Raw genomic sequence first — 21314 nt, 5'->3', positions numbered from 1 at the left:
TCTTTGATTACTAAGGACATTATACTTAAAAAAACCCCCAATATTTGGGTTCTGTGTTTGTAAATTTTCTGAGCATGTTCTTTGACTATAATTTTTTCTATTGGGGGACTTATCTTTTTCTCATCAATTCTTTTAAACTTTAAATTAAATTGAAATTTCAATTAGAAAATAAAATAAAACAAACCAATCCCTTCCCGAAACAGAGATTAGTACAAATAGAGATGCCAATATCCCAACTGAAAAAAAAAAAGATAGTCAGATTATAAACTGTTACAAAAATAAGATGGAAAATTTTAACAAACTGTTTAAGCTATTTTCTTAAAAGACATTTCTTTCACTGCCAGAGATCTTGAACATACTTCTGGTCAGTCATCCAGATGCAGTTCTTCACATAATTGATGAACTTGGGTTCCACTTTGGGAAGAGAACCACCTTTCTCTATACTTGCTTGCCTTCTACTTAATGTGTTCTATAAAATCAGCTCCTTTTGGTGTTTTAGGAGTTTTTCTATGTTTTTGAGATTCTTGACCTTTTCATCTTGGTGTCAATAGTTTTGAGTCTTGTCATTCTGGTTTGATTTTTATGCATTTTAGACCTGGGTTCAATCCCTGGGTCATGAAGATCACCTAGAAGAGAGAATGGCAACCCACTCCAGTATTCTTGCCTGGAGAATCCCATGGGTGGAGGAATCTTGCCGACTGCAGTCCATAGGGTTGCAAAGAGTTGGGCACAACTGAAATGACTGTCAATAAAGGACAGAAATGGTATGGACTTAACAGAAGCAGAAGATATTAAGAAGAGGTGGCAAGAATACAAAGGAGAACTGTGCAAAAAAGATCTTCACGACCCAGATAATCACAATGGTGTGATCACTCAGTTAGAGCCAGACATTCTGGGAAGTGAAGTCAAGTGGGCCTTAGGAAGCATCACTTCGAACAAAGCTAGTGGAGGTGATGGAATTCCAGTTGAGCTATTTCAAATCCTAAAAGATGATGCTATGAAAGTGCTGCACTCAATATGCCAGCAAATTTGGAAAACTCACAGTGGCCACAGGACTGGAAAAGGTCAGTTTTCATTCCAATCCCAAAGAAAGGCAATGCCAAAGAATGCTCAAACTACCACACAATTGCACTCATCTCACACACTAGCAAAGTAATGCTCAAAATTCTCCAAGCCAGGTTTCAGCAATATGTGAACTGTGAACATCCAGATATTCGAGCTGGTTTTAGAAAAGGCAGAGGAACCAGAGAATAAATTGCCAACATCTGCTGGATCATGGAAAAAGCAAGAGAGTTCCAGAAAAACATCTATTTCTGCTTTATTGACTATGCCAAAGCCTTTGACTGTGTGGACCATGATAAACTGTGAAAAATTCTGAAAGAGATGGGAATACCAGACCACCTGATCTGCCTCTTGAGAAACCTGTATGCAGGTCAGGAAGCAACAGTTAGAACTGGACATGGAACCACAGACTGGTTCCAAATAGGAAAAGGAGTACGTCAAGGTTGTATATTGTCACCCTGCTTATTTAACTTCTAAGCAGAGTACATCATGAGAAATGCTGGGCTTGAGGAAGCACAAGCTTGAATCAAGATTGCCAGGAGAAATATCAGTAACCTCAGATATGCAGATGACATCACCCTTATGGCAGAAATTGAAGAGGAGCTAAAAAGCCTCTTGATGAAAGTGAAAGAGGAGAGTGAGAAAGTTGGCTTAAAGTTCAACATTCAGAAAACTAAGATTATGACATCTGGTCCCATCACTTCATGGCAAATAGATGGGGAAACAGTGGAAAGAGTGGCTGACTTTAGTTTTTGGGGCTCCAAAATCACTGCAGATGGTGACTGCAGCCATGAAATTAAAATACATATATTCTTTGGAAGTAAAGTTATGACCAACCTAGACAGCATATTAAAAAGCAGAGACATTACTTTGCCAACAAAGGTCCATCTAGTTAAGGCTATGGTTTTTCTAGTAGCCATGTATGGATGTGAGAGTTGGCCTATAAAGAAAGCTGAAAGTGAAGTCACTCAGTCGTGTCTGACTCTTGGCGACCCTATGGACTGTAGCCTACCATGCTCCTCAGTCCATGGGATTTTCCAGGCAAGAGTACTGGAGTGGGTTGCCATTTCCTTTTCCAGGGGATCTTCCCAACCCAGGGATCGAACCTGGGTCTCCTGCACTGCAGGCAGATGCTTTACCGCCTGAGCCACCATGGAAGCCCCAAAGAAAGCTGAGCACTGAAGAATTGATGCTTTTGAACTGTGGTGTTGGAGAAGACTCTTGAGAGTCCCTTGGACTGCAAGGAGATCCAGCAAGTCCATCCTAAAGGAGATCAGTCCTGGGTGTTCATTGGAAGAACTGATGGTGAAGCTGAAACTCCAATACTTTGGCCACCTGATGCGAAGATCTGGCTCATTTGAAAAGATCCTGATGCTGGGGAAGATTGAGGGCAGGAGGCGAAGGGGATGACAGAGGATGAGATCGTTGGATGGACATGAGTTTGGGTATACTCCGGGATTTGGTGATGGACAGGGAAGCCTCGTGTCCTGTGATCCATGGGGTTGCAAAGAGTTGGACACGACTGAGTGACTGAACTGAACTGAACTGAAGTGACTTAGCACACACACATATTTCATATGGATTGCTTTACTGGAGCCTTTTCTTCAGCTTCCTCATTATATTCATTATCATCATCATCTTCACAGCAAGTTTGACCTTTTTTTTGGTGGAAGTTTGCCGCCACTTTCAGGAGCAGATCACTTTCCAGACATAGAAGTTTCACCTTCTCCTCTTCATCTTTTGATTCTTCATCTTCCTTCACACCAACCAAGTACTGTCTACTAATATGCATGAACCATCCCTTAACTCTAAGCCACAAGTGGTGTTATTTCAAAGCTCCCAAGGGAAACCGTTGACTATATAGATGTTTTCAAAGTTGCCAACTTTGACTGTTTGCATAATTCATTGCCACTGTTTTGGTAATGTGCAATTTATCTTTTGTATCAGTTATTCTTAGAGCTAACTGTAGGTCACCTTCCATTACTGTTGTTGTTGAGTTGCTCAGCCATGTCTGACTCTTTGTGACCCCATGGACTGCAGCATGCCAGGCTTCCCTGTCCTTCACCATCTCCCATAGTTTGCAGAAACTAATGTCCATTGAGTCAGTGAAGCTATCCACCCATCTGATCCTCTGTCGAACCCTTCACCTCCTGTCCTCAATCTTTCCCAGCATTAGGGTCTTTTCTAATGAGTCGGCTCTTTGCATCAGTTGGCCAAAGTATTGGAGCTTCAGCTTCAGCATCAGTCCTTCCAATGAATATTCAGGATTGGTTTTCTTTAGGATTGACTGGTTTGATTTATTTGCAGTCCAAGGAACTGTCAAGAGTCTTCTCCAATACCACAGTTCAAAAGCATCAATTCTTTGGTGCTCAGCCTTCTTCCATTATCATCCACTTTAAAATCACAAGTTTTGGTCAGTTCTGGGGCCTCAAGGACTCATGTTCATTTCAACTAAACTGTCCTTGGGGTACTGACTGGTACTTGATAGGAGAGAAAGTGGATGGAGATACAGTCATGAAGGAGGGAATCACACAGGGGTTCCTCTTGATTTTTAATTGCTTTGTGTACATTAAGTTTGGGGCCTCCCTTGTAGCTCAGTCAGTAAAGAATTTCCTGCAGTGCAGGAGACCCAGGTTCAATTCCAGGGTTGGGAAGATCCCTTGGAGAAGGAAATGGCAACCCACTCCAGTATTCTTGCCCTGAGAATCCGATGGACAGAGAAGCCTAGCAGGCTACAGTCCATGGGGTCACAAGAGTTGGATACGACTTAGAGACTAAACCACCACCACATTAAGTTTACTCATTCTTTATCTGTTTTCTTTGTTGCCAAAATTTTTTTCTCTATTCTTTTTAGGCTTTGAATTTTGTTGATGTACTTTTCTATGTTAGTAATCTTTGTTGCTGTTACTTTTTTCCCCCTTTAATTTGTTTGATTGCTTTTAGCTTTTAGGCAGTCAAATCTATTACAGTTGTGATTTCTGTCATTGGTATCACACTTAGAAAGACTACCTCCCTCCTTAGATAATACAATACTTGTTCACATTTCCTTCTAGTCCTTTATCATTTCATTTTACATTTGCAATGTATTTAGGTAAAAGGTCTTATTTCAGGAAACGACTTCAGAATATTATGTTCTAACTTAAGTGTGTATATAGCCTATTAGGATGATTAATTACTAACCAACACTGTTATATTTCTGTTGTAAATGACTCATTTGAAAAGACCCTGATGCTGGGAAAGATTGAAAGTGGGAGGAGAAGGGGATGACAGAGGATGAGATGGTTGGATGGCATCACTGACTCAATGGACATGAGTTTGATTAAACTCCAGGAGTTGGTGATGGACAGGGAGGCCTTGCGTGCTGCAGTCTATGGGATTGCAAAGAGTCGGACATGACTGAGTGACTGAACTGACTGACTTGTATAGAGTATGTCTATTCCTGTAAATACTGTTACTCACACCTGGGCCCAGAGCCCTGCTGTGAGCATCACTTTTTCATTGCCTGAAAGTCGGGATAGACCTTGGGTTTCACATATAAGTAAGAGGGTCATCACCATAATGTTACTTGGCAAACTCAAATTCTTTTTTTTTTTTTTGCTTCTCAAACACCTAAAATTAGGATCATGTGTTTTCCTTAAGATCTATGAGAATAGTTGATATACTTCAGTCATTGGTCAGAGTGCATGTTTTGTGAGTAAAGCTCTCCTGGGGGATGGTGAAGAGGAGGGAGTAGCTGGCCCTCTGGGGACTTCATGCTTCAGCACCTGTACCAAGGCACTCCCAGCTGGGAGGATCTCAGTGCCCCAGACACCTCTCAGCACAAACAACATCATTCCATGCTGTGCATTTCTGAATGCCTCCAGCTGTAAAACAGATTGCTTTCTATGTTAGAATTAAATTTTGTCTTTTCCTTCTCTTTCTTTTGCAAAGCTTCAAATGCGAGAACAAGTGCCAGCTGTTGGATCAGAGGACTCTTCCTACAGTACAAAAGTGCATGCACTATCCCAGATTTGCAAATATGTAGAAGATGGCACATCTTGTTATTTTTGTTTTTGAGGTTCCTAAACTCATGTCTTCTAAAATGCAGGTTGCCAGTAGAGTTTTGTAGGTAGGTGACCCAGGAGAGGTGAAATGAGTGGGCAGAGAGAGCCATGAGGAATTCCACACATTTGGGAAATACTTTCATTAATATTTTGTATTTGTGTTTTAAATTTTGGGAGTGACTCATAGGCACTTAGTACAAAAAAGTGATGAAATTAATCTTGCCAGTAATGAGGTTGCTTGGCCTTTCTGTTAGCAGACACTGAGCTCATGGGCTGTAGGATGTTTAATTGGCTGCCTGGTGGTTTGTGAAAGCAATGTGGGTTGAGTTTCACTTTAACAAGTGTTATAGTACATCAACCTTGTCATATTGTCTCCAGATGTTATTAAAGTTAGGGAGTGATACACTGAATTGTCTGTTTTCCTTATTTAGGCAAAACAGACGTTCAGGACTCACTACTCAGACACAGTAAATTAGGGGCGGATATACTGAGTGAGCGGAGAAGGCAGTGGCAACCCACTCCAGTGTTCTTGCCTGGAGAATCCCAGGGATGGGGGAACCTGGTGGGCTACAGTCTATGGGGTCACACAGAGTTGGACACGACTGAAGCGACTTAGCAGCAGCAGCAGCATACGGAGTGAAGGCTTCCCAGCTGGTGCTAGTGGTAAAGAATCCACCTGCAATGCAGGAGACCCGGTTTGACCCCTGGATCAGGAGAATTCCCTGGAGGAGGGCATGGCAACTCACTCCAGTATTCTTGCCTGGAGAATTCCATGGACAGAGGAGCCTGGTAGGCTCCTCTGCCCTTAGGGTTGCAAAGAGTTGGACATGACTGAAGCGACTTAGCTCATGTTGAGTGAAATGAATACTTTGCGTGGTCTAGAAGAATAAATATTGTAACCATTGTCATGCTCTGGCTATATTTAAAAACAATAAGTGATATTCTTAATACAGTTTGCTGCTGCTGCTGCTGCTGCTAAGTCGCTTCAGTCATGTCCGACTCTGTGCGACCCCACTGATGGCAGCCCACCAGGCTCCCCCGTCCCTGGGATTCTCCAGGAAAGAACATTGGAGTGGGTTGCCATTTCCTTCTCCAATGCATGAAAGTGAAAAGTGAAAGTGAAAGTGAAGACGCTCAGTCGTGTCCGACTCTTCGCAACCCCATGGACTGCAGCCCACCAGGCTCCTCCATCCATGGGATTTTCCAGGCAAGAGTACTGGAGTGGGGTGCCATTTGTTCTTCAAATGCCTAGTTGGAGCTCAAGGGTTATGAAATCAGACTCTTGAGTAGTGGGTTGTGAAAGTGCTAGAGACTGAATTGTGTTCCCACCAGTAGTTCATGGGGCTTCCCAGGTGGTGCTAGTGGTGAAGAACCCACCTACCAATGCAGGAGACAAAAGACGAGGGTTCAGTCCCTGAGTTGGGAAGATCCCCTGGAGGAGGGCATGGCAACGTACTCTGGTATTCTTGCCTGCAGAATCCCCATGGATAGATGATCCTGGGGGGCTACAATCCATAGGGTCATACAGAGTCAAACATGACTGAAGTGACTTAGCATGCACATCTGCATTAATTCATATGCTTAATATAATGTGACTGTATTTGGAGATATGGCTTTTAACAGGTAACTAATGTTAAGTGAGGTTGAGTTCTTACCTGATAGAACTGTTTGTATTATAAAAATTGGGAAGATCTCTCCCCCTCCACTCTCTATTTCTCTCTCCCCACATGCACACACAGAGGCAAGGCCATAGGAGAAGGCAACCAACTGCAACCAAGGTAGAGAACTCTCACTGGATATCAACCCTGTTGGCACAGAGAAATCTAGCTTCCATAACTGTGAGCAAATAAATTTCTACTGTTTAAGCCACTCGGTTTATAATAATTTGTTATGGTAGAATAAGCAGACAGAAAGGAGATGGCATGTTAAATATAGCTCCAGAGGGGATCTTCAGAGGCTGAAGGTTGAAAGCAAAAGAGTGCTTCTCTGTGAATGACTTTTAACAACCATACTGGGTGAACCAGCAGGTCTGGGAGAGGACCTGTCAGAAACATGAGACTGGGTTTACCTCTCAGCATTGCCTCATTTGGGTCTCAGATTTCCTCACCTGTGAAAAGAGGTGATGAGGTTAGCTTTTATTTAAGTTCAACCCACTCCAGTATTCTTGCCTGGAGAATCCCATGGGCAGAGGAGCCTGGCGGGCTACAGTCCATGGAGTAGCAAGAGTCAGACATGACTTAACTTCTAAACCACCACCATGAGTTACTGCATTGTTGATGGGGAGGATTTGGGGCTGGTTCCAGGAATACTGGGGGCTGTCTCACATAGGGTGCATGTCACAACTGCAGGTGCCACATCCTCTACCGGGATTGGTGACCTCAAACACAGATATAAACACAAGATGCCCTGACCTCCTGCTCAAAGAAGGTCAGTATGTCTCTCCCTGTCACACTTAGTTTTGCGTGAAAGATCCTGAAAGTTGTATGATAAGCAGTTAGTGCCTGTGAGTAGAACTTGTAATTTACTTCTGGGGGTAAATTGTTTCCCAGGACACAATTGAATTGGGTCCAGGGAAGATAGTTTCATGAGGGGCTTGAGGAAATGCCATGTGAAAGAGGGGGAAGCCAACAGAGAAAGTCTGGAGTTTCAGGAAAGCTGGCTGGTACTCAGGGTGTGGCCCTTGGGAGAATTATCTTCTTTCATTAGGCGTAAAAGAAAAGAGTGTAGAGTTTGGGGAATGAGAAGTCCAAATAAATGAACTAATGTGTATATGAGCTTTGCAATGCATAAATGGGGTTCATATACATAACCTCATTGATTCTTGGCACATTTCTGCATGGGTTCAATCTTTACCAGTTGAGTACCTTGTTCTAGTTCCCAAGTAAAATATGTGATTCAGAGAGGCTAAAATGACCACCTATGTCACCAAGTTCATAGAGTGCAGATTGGAGGCTTAAACCTGTGGTTTCTGACCCCCAAGTTGGGCTCTTGAAAGGGATAGAGTAAAATGGAGTTCAGCATCTTTGGGTGAAGGTGGGGAAAAATGTTACATGTTACTCACCCTGTTTTTCTCCATTCCATCCTAATCACCCTTATAGGGTAACTAGACAAAGATCCTTTTCCAGATTCTAGGCTGAAAAGACGTCCCTACCTCAGGAACACATATTTATTCTCTCACTCTCACAAAATATAGTCTCTCTCCACTCCTTGCTTCCTTTGGTTGAGTCACATTATTTAGATGTGAAGGTGGGAAGAGATAAATCCTTGTGACCCAATGACTGAGAGAACCATTAAGAAAGAATAACTTCCTTTGAGGACAGACTTGACCTTTTCAAACTGAGACTCTCTAGCTCAAGACACCTTCCCTGTTGGTTCGTTTCCTTCAATGTGAGGATCTCATATTGAGAGGGAGACAATCAAGGAGGCTGTCACAGTCACTCTGATGAAGGACAGTGGTATCTGGAACTGGGAATTAAGATGATGATTGTGGTTGGACATTTAGGCCATGATGACTTGAATATGGACATAAAAGGGGGAATATTGTCAAGAATAGCTCCTAGGTTTCTGGCCTATGTGTTCAGGAGGATGTAAATACTATTTACTGTGAAAAAGATAATGGAAAGGGGGCCAAGTGAGATGGCGTTTCATGAGTTCAGTCCCTGTCTTATGTTAGTGAAAGCTGCAAAGAACAGAAAGTTTCTACTGGAATGGTCAGGAGTGTGTGTGGTTTGCAGAACAGAATCTACAGTAATATACTCTAGGACTTAAAAAGTAGCGCAACAGTTCAGGGATAGTGAGGTTCTTTCCTGTCTACCTACTGTGACGTGTAGCCCTTTACCCCTTTGCTTATCTCCTCATGGTTCAGGATGGCTGCTGTGACCCTGCCTTTGTACCTGCTTTACAAGTAGAAACTTGGCAGCAGGGCCAAGAGGTGGAGGGCTGTATCCTAGCAAAGATTTTCCCTTTCACTTGGGAAGGATTCTCTTCTCCAGGAACTCTTCTGACATCACATTGGCCTGATCTAAGTTTTATGACCTCCCTTAGCTAAATGGAGGCTTGGAAATGCAGTATTGTAGCTTTCTATCCTGTACAGGTAGAGAAAGGTCAAGGAGAGGGATGTGTGAATAACTTTTAAGACTTGCATATGTGGTATGAAGCTTGGGTGCTTTGTGTCATCCAAATAGAGATTTCAAGGAAAGAGGAGATATTTTGGCCCAGAGCTATTCTTCTCCTTTCCCCTCCTAAGGGGAAACATGTGATTTGGTGACAATTTTAAAATATGGGAGTTAAGATATGTGTCCCGTATCCTCAAAATAAAAGGAAAGCAGAAAAACTCTGCAAGAAATTTGATCAACCAAAAGGATGATTCCTTAATATTAACTACTATTATTGGAAGTAGGTGGCTAAAAGGACTTTAAAATAAGGGCCCAATAATTCTGTGTGTGTATCTTGCATCGACCCAGCCAGTCTCTTTGATGGTGCATGAATCTGTAGCATTAGCTTTTAATAACCTGGTCACTCTGGGCCACATTATAAGCTTTAATGCACCAATTATAATGACAGTAATAACCTTCCTGCTTCATGGGATGAATCTCATTTTACCCCATATATTTTCTCCTTGAGAAGAGATGATGAGATAAAAGCTAATGTCATCTCATAGGGGATTGTCACTGAGGAGGTGACAGTCGAGCAGAGGCCTGAAGGAAGTGAGGGAGGAACCTGCAGGGGAAAGAATTCAGGCAGAGGTGGAAGCAGGCCTGAGGACCCAAGCTGGGTTAAAAATTTTGTTACCACATAGAGACAGTTCTGGGAGAAGTCTCCCAAGAGAGAAATGGAATAGTAACATCAGTCTTCTTCATTTTAAACATTTAAAGTGAACTATGAAAATGACACATAGGAAAAGTATGATATGGGATTTCCTATTTCCACTGGCACTTTGAGCTCTTTTCCTTGCAAGCCATCTTTCCTTGTTGATTTGGTTTCTAGAACTGCATTTGCATCAATCAGGATACATGGGGTGTCAGCAACAGAAATCTTGGCTAACTTTTATCTTATATAAATGAAGTCTGGAGGTAGGAAGTTTTGGGGTAGGTTTAGCAATACAACAACTTTTCTCTCACAGGGATAAGATGACTACAGTAACTCCAAGCATCCCTCAAAGGTGCCCCAAATAGGAAGGAAGGTGAAGACCAAAAATGAAGCTCTCCTTCTTTCCAGCTCTCTGTTTATTTACAGGACAAAGATCTCCTCGGCAAAGTCCTGCTTATGTCTCACAGACTGGTATTCAGTCAACTGCCCTTCCCTGAAGATTATCAGCAAATGGTAATAGAACAGTCCCATTGACTTGCACAGAGCTTGGCTCATCCTCAGAGGTTGAGGGAGGGGTTTAGCTACTCTGAGCTTGTTGTGGCCAAACCAAATTGATTTGTATTGACTATGGACGGAGGAATAATTGCTGAGGAGTATGTAACCAGCAGTGTCTGTCACACCAGCACAACCACGAATCCTCTCAAGTTTGGTCATAGAAGAGATGAGTACTTTCCTTTTTTTTTTTTTTCTGTCCAGATGTGGCTCCTCACATGCATTTCCTGACAAACCTAGAGGGTGGACTCACCTTGTCCTAAGTTGGGTTACCTCTGACGCTGACCTGAGGCAAAGATTCAAATGCAAAGAGCTTCTTTAGGAGTTGCATGGAACATTGACAAGGATGAGGAAAGTGATACGGGGATGGGAGGGCAGTCAATCAAGGATGAATTGGTCACTAGTTACCAAGGTGAGCAATTGGAGCTTAATCTTGGGGAAATTGGGAAATAGAAGAAAGCACATGCCTCAGAATGATTCCATTTAGAGGTGAGGAAGCTGAGGTATTTATCCTCCAACTCTCATTGGTCATTGGTGAGGGTTGCTTTGGAGATGTGCTAATTTTCCAGAACTCCTGGCCTGCACATGTCTGTAGGGCAATCTTCTATGGCTCTGGAAAAAGCTCTCAGGTCCAGAGATGCAGATAATTGGTGGTGGAGGTCATCCAAAGCACAAAGAGATGGTAGGATCTAAGGGACATGAGAGGGGGAGTCACAGCATTGGCCGCAAACCCTGCCTCTAAAGATGAAGAGCCCCTTCCTTAACATGCACTCAAGCTCTTTGGTGGAATGATTCTAACTTATATCTGTAACTTTATCTGTGGCCACCGGATATTGTATGCTCCTCAAAATAAGGATGGAACAGACATATAATTTTGTTGATGCAGCATCCTGCATGACACTGAGTATAACTTCTCTCTTATGTGCATTTTGTTGGTGTCATGTTGAGATAAGAGTGACTTCATATATATCACAACATTTGGGCCGGTAGTTCTTATCAGTAGTTTACATGTTGATACAACTTTTCCAGTAATACCAGTAAGTCAAGGGATAAAGTCCTTAAGGAGCACAAGTTGTGTAACATGGAGTAAACCTACAGCACACCAAGGAAATGGAGATTGGGTGGATCCGCATAATCTGATTATGGTAGTGGCTCAGGTGGTAATGTGCCTGCAATGCAGGAAACCCGGGTTTGATCCCTGGGTTCGAAAGATGCCCTGGAGAAGGGAATGACTACCCACTCCAGTACTCTTGCCTGGAGAATCCCATGGACAGAGGAACCTGGCAGGCTACAGTCCATGGGTTCACAAAGAGTCGAACATGATTGAGCAAAGAACACTTTCACTTTCTTTCAGTCAGCCCAGTGAAAAAATTCAGTATTGCAAATTCCAGAACATAATCACATTTTACATCTAGAGATTTCCTTGTGTCTCCTTGGAATCCAAATGAGAAGAAGCATAACAATTTCTAAGGTCTATATGGAACATAAGCTGTTTTATAAATGTGGAATAATCCATTGAGGATATAAGTAATGTTGAAGAGGCATCCCCAAAAAACCTTGCTTTTGATGTAATCTAGTCAAATGGATTATTTTTTTTCCTCCCGCCCCACCCCCACCTTCCCTGGTTCATTTTTGCCAAAGTGAGTTTCCATATGTTTCATCTAAATGAGTCACATTCAGAGAAATCATTCAAATTATCTGTGGGCACAGATACTTTGCTTTCATTTGTGGCCTGACGGTGGGTGGTTATAGGGAGTGGGAAACGATGGCGGGCTTTTCTCCAAACCCCAAATCTTTGGCTTGCTGTGATTCTCTGAGCTCTCTGCAGCTCTAGGTTTATTCTCTACCAGAGGGAAATAGCCATAGCAAATTGCAAAGATTATTCAATTTCAGTCCACTTTAAGTGCCCTTAAAAGGAGACTGTACTCATGACTTCTCAAGGGATAGGCGATGCATCTTGCCACGAATAAAGTGCTGGTTGAGAGGTTTTAAATCACATTTTAGCTTGGAAGACTAATATTGGAGGCAGTCCTCTTCCTAAAAAGTAATACCATCTGTGTCACTGACTGTACAGAGCACAGAGAGTTGGGGGTGGGGGAGAGACCAGAGCTAACTTGTTTAAAGAATGATAGAACCATTCCATGACTGTCTTTCAAGAGACATAAATGCCTTACCCAGATTAATAAAGACCGTCATTGCATTTTACGCTTAGTGTCAGGGATGCAATTACTTTCTGTGTCTCCCTAAGTCACCTTTTATCAGTCAACCTGAAATACATACACATCTGAATCCAAATGAATCACTGCATTTGATATATGCTTGAAAAAGAAATTTTTGTGGACTGTATTTATTTAATGCTTTGTTTGATTTTCACCTTTCTCATCAAAATTCATCTTTATTGAGTGACCATTTATGGAGCACTCACATCTGAATGGCCTAGACAGGGAATTATTCTTGACTCCCCCTGCCCTTCGACGTGGTTTCTGTTTTCAAACGAATGGGTACACTGAATATTTTGTAGATTTTGTTGCTCTTTGGATTCTATAATCTCCATGGTCTCTTGGAAAGGACTCAACTCAGTTCCACGCACCCTTGCTGAGCACAGACTGTGCCTGATGTTGGGGTAAGAAACCAGCCAGCCTGCCTGGAATCCTGCACAGCTGCCAGCCTCTCATAGAGACCACCCACAGCAGGATCCCCACAGACACTTGGCTTTGTCCCAGGAACAACAGGGAAGGAGCAGGTGAGGAAGGAAGGGAAAAAAGAAATGAAGGAAAGAGGGAAGGTAGGAAGGAAGGAAGGAGTCAGAGCTCTAAAAATTTCATATTGTTCCAAGCAGAAACCATCATGTGTGTGATAGGAATATAGTCGAGGTGGAGGCAAACATCTTGTCTTTCCCGTTTGCATCTGTGAGCATTACTCCACTGGACAACATTCCATGTGTGGACAGCGTGATACACCCTGACTCCTTCAATTTCAGCTCTAAATGTTTTTGAGATCAGTGAATCTAAAAATCTTCCATGCAGATGAGGTGGCTCATGTCCAACCCTAGCTGTTCCCTTTCTGCTTCCACAGCCACCTTGGCTTGGGGCTGGGGCGGAAATCTGTGTCTCTCTGCCTTTCTTCTTGCTCACTGCTCTCACTGGCTGGACAGGATTCCCACAACAACCACCCGGCTAGCCCTGTCAGGCTGACTTATCTCAGAGGCTGAGGTTTCCCTGGTGGCTTACAAGGTGAAGAATCTGCCTGCAATGCAGGTTTGATCCCTGGGTCAGGAAGATTCCCCTGGAGAAGGGAAGGGCTACCCACTCCAGTATTCTTGCCTGGAGAATCCTATGGACAGAGGAGCCTGGCGGGATACAGTCCATGGAGTTACAAGAGTCAGACATGAGTGAGCAAGTAACACTTTAACTTTCAAGGTGTGTGGAAATTGACTGTGACCTGTGCAAACAACAGAGTCTGGAATTAAGTTGGGATTAATGTGTCTTTTAGATTGCCCTTATTAATTTTTTAATGTAGTTATTATTTAGACCCTGCCTATTTCTAAAGCATCTTTGAGATGAGTGACAATAAAAGAAAGAAAAGTAATTAGACTCATATAATAAGGAATGAAAACTTATATACGAAATGATAAACCCAGGCTAAAATAGCTACTATTATTATAATACTCACTGTAGTAATGAGTTCTTAGGCAATCAAAAATGTAAAATGAAGTGAGGACTAAACTTTAATCATCTGATGTTAAAAAGGATACATACTCATTCACCAGGAGGTGAGTTTGCTCCCTAGATCACTAACTCTTAATTGAAACTTACTACATGGATCCTTGAGTACAGGCAGAGACTAACAAACATTTTTAATGGTGATATCTTTCAAGTTGTAGAAATTTTTTTAAAATGTCTGTCCCTCATAGAGTGAAGAAAGTTGATTGGTTCTCATAGGAGAAGGGAGGTCTTTTTTAGTTTTTCAGGGTTATTAATACTTCATCTGAGCTGTATCTTACTCATGCCAGAAACATGGACATGAGCTTTTTGGTAGGAAGAATGATGGATGGTCCACTTTGTCTTATGCCAAGAAGTTCACATTCCAGGCTCCTAAAGAGCTTATGACACGCTTTCCTTGCAAGGGTATCTTGTCATGGTTACACAGTTACTTGGTTACACCTTCATTAAAGCCTTCATTAAGAATTCTTTTATGTTTCCCAAAGGAATTCTCCTATATTTTTTCCTTTTAATTTTTTTCTCTTTATTGATATAAAATTGACAGCATTGTGTGAGTTTAAGGTATAGAACTTGATGATTTGATACACTTATATGTTGGGCAGTGATTATGACAATAAAGTTAGTTGGCACCTCCATCAGGACTTCCCTGGTGGAATAGTTATAAAGGATCCCCTGCCAATGCAAGAGTTGCAAGAGATGTGGGTTTGATTCCTGGCTTGGGAAGAACCCCTAGAGCCAGGGCATGGCAACTCACTCCAGTATTCTTGCCTGAAAAATTCCATGGACAGAGGAACCTGGCAGGCTACAGCCCAAGGGGTCACAAAAGAGTCAGACACAACTGAGCACACACGCAAAGCCCACAATACCTCCATCACCCCACATAATTTTTGGTTGTGATAACATGTAAGATCTACTCTGTTAGAAACTTTCAAGTATATAAGAAGTATTGTTAACTAGAGTCACCTTGCTGAACCTATTTGTCTTATAACTGGAAGTTTGTACCCTTTGACTGTTATCTTCCCATTTCCCTCCCAGCTCCCCCTAGTCCTTGGCAACCACCACTCTACTATCTGTTCCTGTGAGTTTGGCATCTTTATATTTCATAAATAAATGACATCATACAGTATTTGTCTTTCTCTGTTGGACTTTATTTCACTGAGCATAATGCCCTCAAGTCCATTCATGTAGTCACAGTGGCAAGATTTCCTTCTTTTTATGGCTGAATGATACTCTTTTGAACATACACACCACAATTTCTTTATTCCTCTATTGAAGGTCACTAAAATTGTCTCCATATCCTGGCTATTGTGAATAACCCTGCAATGAAAATAGGAGTGGGGATATTTCTTGGAGGTAGCAATTTCAATTAGAGATTCTTGAAACTGCCTCTCCTGGCTCACCCTCAAGGTCCTTGGAATAAGAATTGGTGGACCTTTAGTGCTTAGGTCTGTTCCTAAACTTCTCTGATTATTTTCAGGGAAAGCTCCAGGCCTGCCTAACATCTTTTACATCCTGCTAAGAGCATGGTACTCTGCAACCCGAGGGGTCACTTTTGATATCTGCTGTTACCGAGTGCTGGTTTCGAATCACATAGGAGATGAGAACCAAGCTTTGGATTGATTGAAATCCCATTTCAGCAGTCAGTGCCACAACTAATTTTGGTGATCCTTAGTATTTGACAAAAATGTTCATCATGAATATTTAGAGGATTTAACTTTTAAAGTTCTGCCTAGTGCAATGACATCACAAATGAATAATACTGCATTTCCCAACTTCAAAGGCTGACAAATAGTTTGATGAAAGCAGCGAATCGAGTCTGGCTCAGAGCCACTTATGCAGCAGACATAGATCCCAGATGTCAAATGTTAAATATCATTTAAGAACAGTAGTGCACTCAAGCAACAGAACATTGTACTGGGGTTGGCGACATTGTCCCCGTCAGGAGAGAACACAAGAAGGAAATGATATGGGGGATAAAAACACATGAAAAACATTTAATAACCCTCAGAACATATGGAAATTAATGATATTCAAAGCTTACCGAATACCAAGATTTTTCAGCTTAAAATAATCTTCCTGCTGATGCTCAGTTCCTGGAGGGCTCCCAAAACTCCACAGAGAAAATTAGATGCAAGCAAAAAAAAGCAAATCTCTGAGATTCAGGGAAGGGTTAGAAATAAAGTAGAATTATTTTTGACTAGTTGAAGAGACAGTGACACAAATACAACACCAGACTGAGACTTGGGTCCACGTCCCAGTTTTCTCCATACCCACTCTAATTGGTCTTGGACAAGATTCTCGTCCCTAGCTTATTTGTAAGGTGTTTTATTTCAATGTTTTAGGTCTTTTATATCTTTAAAACCATATAATCTATGCATATGACAGAGACCTGATAGCCTGATGGACTTCTATCTCTACTAAATCTGTACTGAAGTAATAAACTTTCCCCCCTGACCACCCAGTGCCTGGAAATCTGATGAGATTTCAAAGAGGAAGGGCAGCTCCTCTTTGGAGCTCAACTAGCACTACATCTGGCTGCCCCAAGAACAGAACATGGTGTGGAGAAATGACCAGTGAACGAAATGGAGCGCTAATCTCCTGGAAGCTGTATGTAACCACTTTATCCATTCATTCTCACCTATTGCTGCTTGAAATAGGGATTAAATTGACTAATAGGGTCTGGCAACCCTAAATCCCAGGAGTGAAGTTTCTCCAGTGACAGAGTTCTCTAGCTTAAAAAAAAAAAAAAAAAAAAAAGGCACTCCCCAGGGCCGGTGAATGTACTCAACAGTGACATATCTGAATCTCTTACACTCATTGACTATAATTGAATTGGAGCTTCAAAATCCTTGAACTCTGTCTTCCATTTAACCCTAGGACCTTACTGGCAAACAAGATGCCTTCTGGAGAGTGGACCAAATCAGAAAGCTTTTAACTGACTCTGGATTCAAGAACGACGGACTTTCAAAGAGCTTTGAGGCCTGTGAGAATCACAGAAGTGTTGGGAGGTCACCAGCAGATTTCTGAATTATTAACACATGTTTAACAATTAAAGAACAACATAGTGACAGGCTATCAAGGCAATTAATTATTTAGTTGTACAAAGTAAAGAGTGGAAAAAGAGATTAAGTATAGTGGATAGGACTCTTAGGCTGTGAAGACAGATATGTCTGAAATGCTTGTCATAAAACTTTACTTATTTGAAATCAAATCACATCTGATTTCAACCCTCCCCCCCCCCACCCCACCCCCCGCTGCCTCATTCCACAGGGCTGGTGCAAGTTTAATGTCAGGTGAGATTCTTAGCATACTTTCCCCATCTATTTCCAGGGTCATGTATGAGTTCTTATTGAGAAAGGGAGCTGAGGATCAGAGTCCAAGACTACATAGTGGGTCTGATGCTTCCAGGAGCTCTGGAATTCTGAGCTATGCTGGGGGAAAGGAAAAATCTTGCTTAAGGCTTGAATTTACCCCCCACTTCATTGCTTCTCAAAGGAAGTGAGGGAGCCAGCTGTGAATGGAAACCCAGCAGCCCTCCAGCCAACGTAGGGCCATCTCAGTTCTTCTCTGCTGCACTTGTTCCCTGCAGAAGCTTTAAGTTCTCTCCCAATTTCTTTTGGAATACCTGCTACCATCCCCTCTGAACTGCGAACCCCAATCTCTTCAAAAACTCAGACTTTCATAAGAGAATGAAAGAGACGTTGGCTTCCAGAAGCTTTGTCATTTGTTTGTTTTGCCTAGCAAAATAACTTTCTCTAGATTCAGGAAGCACAAAAGCCCAGCTACCTGCATGGAATTGCAGGTGGAGCTGAGTGTGAGGGAAAAGACACTGAAGGGCAAGACCAAATTAGCACATCAACAAGCTATCCCATACCCTCCCACTCTCCCCCCCATCCTCTGCCCCAATAAATATTGGGATTCCTTTAATTCAGATGTCCAGGGCTCTTTCCTAAGCAACTCTCCCACACAAAGCTAGGGGTGTGATACTTACCCAGAGTTTTCAAGGGCTGAGTGTGTGAGCCCAGGTTCAAGGCAGCATTTTGCCTCCTGACGTGAGGAGGCAGCTCTGAGTAGCAAGAGCAAATGTATTGATAGGGTATCTGGATGACTAGTGATTCCTAAGTATGAGAGCAAGAGAAGAAGGAAGACTGCATTTTCAACGCTCCTTGGTGAGGAGGATCCTTCATCAAAGAGTTTATGACTAGCATTCAGGATGAACTGGTGCGAAATGTTGCAGTGCCACGGCGGCCATCTGGGAAGGAACCGAGGGCTCCCTGGCTGCCATGAAACTGAGAGGCCTGAGGTTATGACAGTTAAGTACATGGAAAACCATCTAACAGAATCCCCAAGAATGACCTCCTCTCTTCTCACCCCTCTAATAAAAATTTCCTCTGACTTCAAGGTTTTTTTCTTTATTTTGACCCTTAGTAAAATAGAAATTAAATAATTCTTATATTTCTTTATTTAAGGTTTGTCTTCCTTATAAGCTCCACGAGCACAGGGGCCGATATTTGACTTGATCTTCCTAGGATTTCCAGCACCTAGCACAGAGCTTAGGGCACAATAGGTGCTCAATAAATATTTTGGCTGGGTGAATGAATAATCCAGGTAAAGAACATTTTTATTCTAAAGATGTCCCTAGTCACTTAGCCCAGAGAGCCATCTCTCTTCCTTTGCATGTCCAGAGCACTAATTACTTGTGTGATTGAGTTATCACAGAATGTAAAATGCCTTGCATCTTACACTTGCCCAGCACAAGTACCTGCAAGCCCCCATTGGCACTTTGTAAGGTCACAGAGGGCAGAGCTGATGACTCGAGAGGCCCTGATTCTCTATGGCAATAGCACTGAGCTCTGAGCCTAGTGGGAACCTGATATACAGTATTTACAGATAACTGTTCTGTTTAGAAATAAATGTTTGGCATTCAGCCTTTTCTTCTTTTTTTTTTCCACTGTGTTATTTTTATTTATTTATTTTTAAAGTTTATTTTATTTTTAAACTTTACAATATTGTATTTGTTCTGCCATATATCGAAATGAATCCGCCACAGGCATACACGTGTTCCCCATCCTGAACCCTCCTCCCTCCTCCCTCCCCATACCATCCCTCTGGGTCGTCCCAGTGCACCAGCCCCAAGCATCCAGTATCGTGCATCTAACCTGGACTGGCGACTCGTTTCATATATGATATTATACATCAGCCTTTTCTTGCAAATAGGGCTATTCATGTAATGAAAATCCTTTTGCTGGAAATCAGCTGTAGATCCTTCTGTTACAGAACAATATATGCATTTGTAAAAAAAAAAAAAAAGCACTTTGTGTATTAAACATAAGAGAATTTATGGAGAAATCAGGATTGGGAGTAGGCAGTTCAAAACCTGTGTACAACTCTGTAACCTCAAGCCTTATGAAAACAAGAATTGCTACCTTAGCTGGAAAAGGCCTCATGGATACTAAAATGCACAAAACCAGCAGGGTGCAGATGCCTGGTCTGTGGGCACTGAGAGAACGCATTTGGAAGTGAGCCCCTGAGCCCACCTGCCACTGGCAGGGGATGCTGTGAGGCTGGGGGTGATGGAAGGGAAGCCCTCGCTGCAGGTACATATCTTAAGGTTTCTTAAAACTGAGCTGAAAGGGCTCTCTGCTTGTGCAGCAGGCACCGTTCAGGATCTTTCCTTTGATGCTGGAGGTTCTTTCTGTTCTGTGTCCTTTTCCTAGGAAAATTCACCTATGAACCGACAAGAGTAGCTCATTATATAGATATCGTTCCCTTATTTAATGACCGTGTGTGAAGTATTTGTACAAAACAGACTGTACTTGTGTTTGATCTTGATCTGCTTCCAATGTTCAAGAATGTAGTTCTACTCAGAACTATGGGTTTAAATGTTTTTCTCTCACACCGTTTCCTAAAAATAATAATGACGACCATATGACAACTATATGATAACAATAATGACAACTACTTCTTTCCACATCTACATCCTTAGGGATAAGCCTCATTTGGCTCAGAGTGTGGGCTGTCTTGGTGAATGCTCCCTTCGAATTTGAAAAGAATGTGTATTCTGCTGCTGTTGGAAGAAGTAGTCTATGGATGTCAATCATACCCAATTCACTGATGGAGGTGCTGCATTGACTGTGTCCTTACAGATTTCCTGCCTGCTAGATCTGTCTTTTTCTGAGCAGGATATTGAAATTTCCAACTGTGAGAGTGGACCCAAGTGTTTCACCTTGTAGTTCTGTCAGTTTTTCCCTCTCATATTTTGATGTCCTATTGTTAGGTACATACTCCTTAAGAATTGTGATGTCTTCTTAGAGAATTGACCCCTTTATCATACTTAAAGCCCTTCTTTATCCCTTAAAACTTTCCTTGCTCTGAAGTCTGATCTGTCTGAAATTATTCTCCTGCCTTCTTTAGATTACTGTTCAGTCAGTTCAGTTCAGTTCAGTTGCTCAGTTGTGTCCGACTCTTTGTGACCCCATGAATCACAGCACGCCAGGCCTCCCTGTCCATCACCAACACCCGGAGTTCACTCAAACTCACGTCCATCGAGTTGGTGATGCCATCTAGCCATCTCATCCTCTGTCGTCCCCTTCTCCTCCTGCCCCCAATCCCTCCCAGCATCAGAGTCTTTTCCAATGAGTCAACTCTTCGCATGAGGTAGCCAAAGTACTGGAGTTTCAGCTTTAGCATCAGTCTTTCCAAAGAACACCCAGAACTGATCGCCTTTAGAATGGCCTGGTTGGATCTCCTTGCAGTCCAAGGGACTCTCAAGAGTCTTCTCCAATACCACAGTTCAAAAGCATCAATTCTTCGGCGCTCAGCTTTCTTCACAGTCCAACTTTCACATCCATACATGACTACTGGAAAAACCATAGCCTTGACTAGATGGACCTTTGTTGGCAAAGTAACGTCTCTGCTTTTGAATATGCTATCTAGGTTGGTCATAACTTTCCTTTCAAGGAGTAAGCGTCTTTTGATTTCATGGCTGCAATCACCATCTGCAGTGATTTTGGAGCCCCCCAAAATAAAGTCTGACACTGTTTCCACTGTTTCCCCATCTATTTCCCATGAAGTGATGGGACCAGATGCCATGATCTTCTTTTTCTGAATGTTGAGCTTTAAGCCA

General features: G+C 42.3%; 1 pseudogene; it reads right to left on the bottom strand.

Annotated features, from left to right (window-relative positions):
- Positions 1-310: 310 nt before the first annotated feature.
- Positions 311-10469, bottom strand: LOC147367515 (nucleophosmin pseudogene; annotated as a pseudogene).
- Positions 10470-21314: the final 10845 nt, after the last annotated feature.

The sequence above is a fragment of the Bos grunniens genome, chromosome 8 (assembly GCF_055505025.1).
Source record: "Bos grunniens cultivar Pamir isolate PY7600 chromosome 8, Bosgru_T2T1.0, whole genome shotgun sequence".
Classification (NCBI taxonomy): Eukaryota; Metazoa; Chordata; class Mammalia; order Artiodactyla; family Bovidae; genus Bos; species Bos grunniens.
The sequence above is the reverse complement of the archived record's forward strand: the minus strand, read 5'-3'. Positions and strand labels throughout refer to the sequence as shown.